Source organism: Saimiri boliviensis, chromosome 21 (genome assembly GCF_048565385.1).
Source record: "Saimiri boliviensis isolate mSaiBol1 chromosome 21, mSaiBol1.pri, whole genome shotgun sequence".
NCBI classification, from domain to species: Eukaryota; Metazoa; Chordata; class Mammalia; order Primates; family Cebidae; genus Saimiri; species Saimiri boliviensis.
Genome location: NC_133469.1, coordinates 18346383 through 18352243, shown reverse-complemented (window position 1 = coordinate 18352243; position 5861 = coordinate 18346383). Strand labels below are relative to the sequence as shown.

Below are 5861 nucleotides of genomic sequence, written 5' to 3'. Positions count from 1 at the left end.
TGTGCCACCACACCTGGCTAATTCTTGTATTTTTAGTAGGGATCGGGTTTCACCATGTTGGTCAGGCTGGTGTCGAACTCTTGACCTCAGGTGATTCATTCACCTTGGCCTCCTAATATGTTGGGATAATAGGTGTGAGGCACTGAACCAGCCTAAGACAGTGAGTTTTGGTACTTTGTGTCTATTAGGTTTAAGTATTTAGGCTGGGTTAGGAGTTTGAGGCCAGCCTGGTCAACATGGTGAAACCCCATGTCTACTAAAAAATTATGAAAATTAGCTGGGTGTGGTGGTGAGCCTGTAGTAGCAGTTACTCAGGAGGCAGAGGTAGGAGAATTGCATGAACCTGGGAGGTGAAAGTTGCAGTAAGCAGAGATTGCACCGCCGCACTGCAGCCTGGGTGACAGAGCAAGTCTCCATCTCAAAAAAAAAAAAAAGTGCTCGCTTCAGCAGCACATATACTGAAATTGGAACGATACAGAGAAGATTAGCATGGCCCCTGTGCAAGGATGACACGCAAATTCGTGAAGCGTTCCGTATTTTTAAACGATGAGTTTGCGTCCTTGTAGGGACATGGATGAACCTGGAAACCATCATTCTCAGCAAACTGACACAAGAGCAGAAAATCAAACACCGCATGTTCTCACTCATAGGTGGGTGTTGAACAATGAGAACATATAGACACAGGGAGGGGAGCACTACACGCTGGGGTCCGTTGGGGGAAAATGGGGGAGGGACGGGGAGGTGGGGAGGTGGGAAAAGGTAGCATGGGGAGAAATGACAGATACAGGTGAGGGGAAGGAAGGTAGCAAACCACACTGCCATGTGTGGACCTATGCAACAATCTTGCATGTTCTTCACATGTACCCCCAAACCTAAAATACAATAAAAAAAAAAAAATACAGCGCCGGGCGCGGTGGCTCAAGCCTGTAATCCCAGCACTTTGGGAGGCCGAGGCGGATGGATCACGAGGTCGAGAGATCGAGACCATCCTGGTCAACATGGTGAAACCCCGTCTCTACTAAAAGTGCAAAAAATTAGCTGGGCATGGTGGCACATGCCTGTAATCCCAGCTACTCGGGAGGCTGAGGCAGGAGAATTGCCTGAACCCAGGAGGCGGACGTTGCCGTGAGCCGAGATCGCGCCATTGCACTCCAGCCGGGGTAACAAGGGCGAAACTCCGTCTCAAAAAAAAAAAAAAAAAAAAAAAAAAAAAAATACAGCCGGGCACGGTGGCTCAAGCCTGTAATCCCAGCACTTTGGGAGGCCGAGGCGGGTGGATCATGAGATCAAGAGATCGAGACCATTCTGGTCAACATGGTGAAACCCCGTCTCTACTAAAATACAAAACAGTAGCTGGGCATGGTGGCGCGTGCCTGTAATCCCAGCTACTCAGGAGGCTGAGGCAGGAGAATTGCCTGAACCCGGGAGGCAGAGGTTGCGGTGAGCCGAGATCGCGCCATTGCACTCCAGCCTGGGTAACAGGAGTGAAACTCCGTCCCAAAAAAAAAAAAAAAATTTTTTTAAAAAAAAAAGTACAATACAATCTAGCTCATTCCTTTTACTTATCTGTTATGTCTAGATTTGAAAGAAAAATAACAAGGGATGATAGAAGACAAGTAAAAAGACAATCTAAAGAGACAAAGGTGGCACTAAAAACAGACCCATATGGCCGACAGACCCATACCAGACAATTGCAAAAGGTGTAACATGCACAGTGGAAATACTAGAAACAAAATAGATAAACAGGACCACATAAATATTTTAAGCAACATTGACTGAGAATTTTCTAAGATTGATTCTAGAAACCAACCCCCAAATCCAGGAAGTTCAGAACAATAAAAACTGTCATATAGACATAGGCAAATCATGTTGAAACTGCAGAATACCCAAGACAGAGAAAATATTCAAAATCAGAGGAATAAAATATTTTATTTATAGAAGAACAAAAATGAAACTTAACACTGGATTTCTTCACAGAAGCCATGCAATCAGGAAGAGAGTGAGATCGTAGATTTTAACTATAAAAACAAACAAAACCACGAACTGATCATGTTGAACCTAGTAAAGTTATCCTTCAGAAGTGAAAGGGAAAAAAAGACTTTCTCATAGAAACAAAAACTGAGAAAACGTGCCATGAGTAGACCTATCTTGCAAGAAATTTTAAAGCAGATTTTCAGGAAGAAGGAAAATGATAAGTAAGAAATTCATATCTACACAAAGAATGGATAGCATTAGAGAAGGAATAAGCAAAGGTTCAGAACAATCTTCATTTTTCTTAATTCTATCTAATCTAAATGCATAAGAATAAGATGGAGGAGGAGAAAGAGGGAAAAACTGAGGAAAGAGAGAATGAGAGAGAAAAAGGCACAGAACAAGACAGAGAGACAGACAGGGAAGACAAAAATGACTGACTTCAGAAATGAAAGAGGTCATCGTTACTAATGCCATGGGCGTTAAAGGGATCATACATGAATATTATAAAAACTATATGCTTGCAAACTTGCATGTTTACACCTTTTGCAAATGTCACAGAGTTTCTAAATATTCTAGGTTTTTTTCCCCCATATTTTTCTGTTTGCTTTTCAATTTGGGACGGGTCTGTTGACTGACCTTTAAGGTTATTGATTCTGTTCTCCACCATGTCCAGTTTTTCTGGTGCACTTAATAAAAACATTCTTAGGCCAGTCATGGTGGCTCACACCTGTAATCCCAGAACTTTGGGAGGCCAAAGCGAGTGGATCTCCTGAGGTCAGAAGTTCAAGACCAGCCTAGCCAACATAGCAAAACCCCATCGCTACTAAAAATACAAAAATTCATACTGGGCCCGGTGGCTCACGTCTATAATCCCAGCACTTTGGGAGGCCGACGTGGGTGGATCACGAGGTCAAGAGATCAAGACCATCCTAGTCAACATGGTGAAACCCCGTCTCTACTAAAAATACAAAAATTCACTGGGCACAGGAGTGCACACCTGCAGTCCCAGCTACTTGGGAGTCTGAGGCAGGAGAATTGCTTGAACCCAGGAGGCGGAGATTGCAGTGAGCCAAGATCGCACCATTGAACTCCAGCCTGGGTAACAAGAGTGAAACCCCATCTCAAACAATAAAAAAAAGTACAAATATTAGCTTGATGTGGTGGCACATGCTGTAGTCCCAGCTACTCAAGAGGCCGAGGCAGAAGAATCGGTAACCCCAGCTACTCAGGAGGCTGAGGCAGTAGAATTGCCAGAACCCAGGAGGCAGAGGTTGCAGTGAGCCAAGATCAAGCCACTGAACGTCAGCCTGGGTGACAGAGCAAGTCTCCATCTCAAAAAAAAAAAAATTTTTTATTTCTGTTATGAAGTTTTGAATTGTAGCATTTTTTTTTATTCTTTGTTAAAATCTCAATCTTTCTGCTTACATTTCTTTTTCTTTTTTTTTTTTTTTTTTTTTGAGACGGAGTTTCGCTCTTGTTACCCAGGCTGGAGTGCAAACGGCGCGATCTAGGCTCACCGCAACCTCCGCCTCCTGGGCTCAGGCAATTCTCCTGCCTCAGCCTCCTGAGTAGCTGGGATTACAGGCATGCGCCACCATGCCCAGCTAGTTCTTTGTATTTTTAGTAGAGATGGGGTTTCACCATGTTGACCAGGTTGGTCTCGATCTCTCGACCTTGTGATCCACCCACCTCGGACTCCCAGAGTGCTGGGATTACAGGCTTGAGCCACCGCGCCCGGCTTTTTACATTTCTTATACATTATTGCATCTTGCTTACTTTTCCAGTAGACATTTTACATATAATTATAGTTATTTTAAATCCCTGGTCTGGTAATTCTCACACGTTTGCCATATGAGTCTGTTTTTAGTGCCACCTTTGTAAATTTAAATTGTCTTTTTAATTGTCTTTTAGGATCCCTTGTTATTTTTCTTTGAAATCTGGACCTAATATACAAGGTAAAAGGAACTGAGCTAGATTGACTTTAACTGTAAGCTTTTGCGTTTATCAGGCTAGGAGTCAGGCTGGGTTTGCTGTTTGCATTAGCTGTAGGTGTCCCAGGATATAATTTCCTCTAGTGTTTTTGCTTTTATCTCCTCTGCTGTCTTTGGGTCTCCCTAGAAACTACTTCATATGTGGAGTCTGAGCCTTGCTGTTCTTCCAGCTGTAACCCACACTGCAGTATCGTAGCCCCGTTGACGCATCGTGGGAGGAGGAGATGCATTCTGCTCTGCTCTGCTGAGGTCTCAGTGTTTAGTGGATCTGTGCCTCTGGGCTCTGACATTCACAGGGGCTTCTCAGCTTTTTTTTTTTTTTTTTTTTTTTTTTTTTTTTTTTTTTTTTTCTGAGACGGAGTTTTGCTCTTGTTACCCAGGCTGGAGTGCAATGGCGCGATCTCGGCTCACCGCAACCTCCGCCTCCTGGGTTCAAGCAATTCTCCTGCCTCAGCCTCCTGAGTAGCTGGGATTACAGGCACGTGCCACCATGCTCAGCTATTTTTTTGTATCTTTAGTAGAGACAGGGTTTCACCATGATGACCAGGATGGTCTCGATCTCTCGACCTCGTGATCCACCCGCCTCGGCCTCCCAAAGTGCTGGGATTACAGGCGTGAACCACCGCTCCTGGCTCAGCTTTTAAATTCTATCCTTACATGAGATAGCACGGCGAGAGAGGGCTAGAGTTAGGAAATTTTCATTCCCTCAACGTGGTTAAGGCTTTCCTGAAGTAATTTAGCTTGCAGTAAAGGCCTTTGTTGAGGAGATGCTCTTTGCTTATTTCAAAATGGCTGCTTTTTTTTTTTTCTGGGAGTATTTCACAATAGTTACTTTTTCTATCCCCTTGACAAAACAGGAAGGGGATTTCCTCAGTTTGTAACCACGAGATCCTGGTGGGCCTTCTGGAGGTGAAATTCATAGAGGTCGCCGGGCGCGGTGGCTCAAGCCTGTAATCCCAGCACTTTGGGAGGCCGAGGCGGGTGGATCACGAGATCGACAGATCGAGACCATCCTGGTCAACATGGTGAAACCCCGTCTCTACTAAAAATACAAAACATTAGCTGGGCATGGTGGCGCGTGCTTGTAATCCCAGCTACTCAGGAGGCTGAGGCAGGAGAATTACCTGAGCCCAGGAGGCGGAGGTTGCGGTGAGCCGAGATCGCGCCATTGCACTCCACCCTGGGTAACGAGAGCGAATCTCCGTCTCAAAAAAAAAAAAAAAAAAAAAAAAAGAAAGAAACCCTTTCTTTATAGAATGTAGAAACAGTCATTTCCAGCCCTATACAGGCATATTAGAGTTAACAATAAGAATGCGTGGGCCGGGCACAGTGGCTCAAGCCTGTAATCCCAGCACTTTGGGAGGCCGAGGCGGGTGGATCACGAGGTTGAGAGATCGAGACCATCCTGTTCAACACGGTGAAACCCCGTCTCTACTAAAAATACAAAAAATTAGCTGGGCATAGTGGCTCGTGCCTGTAATCCCAGCTACTCAGGAGGCTGAGGCAGGAGAATTGCCTGAACCCAGGAGGCGGAGGTTGCGGTGAGCCGAGATCGCGACATTGCACTCCAGCCTGGGTAACAAGAGCGAAAGTCTGTCTCAAAAAAAAAAAAAAAAAAAAAAAGAATGCGTTTAAAACACCGAAGACAAGCTTCTTACAAACTGACCTGCTGTGTGTTGGTTCCTTTTAGGAAGTTGCAACTATGTTTAGATTCAGCCAGTTAGAAACACATTTCTTCTAAAAGCTACGTTTGGACATTCCAGAGTGGATTGGAGTACAGGAGGTAAAGAGAAATATCTGACTCTAAAAAAAACGGAGCTATCCAGCAGAATGGTTGTCAATGTGTGCTTTCAACTTACAGAGTTAAACTGATTTGTGTTTCAGCAGTTCAGAAAG

The 5861-nt window shown here is 44.5% G+C and overlaps 1 non-coding gene across 1 annotated transcript; it reads left to right on the top strand.

The window, feature by feature from the left end:
- The first annotated feature begins 434 nt into the window (after nt 1-434).
- LOC120363179 (U6 spliceosomal RNA) lies at nt 435-541 on the top strand. Its single transcript, XR_005578836.1, has one exon. It is a non-coding gene; the product is annotated as a U6 spliceosomal RNA (small nuclear RNA).
- The last annotated feature ends 5320 nt before the right edge of the window (nt 542-5861 follow it).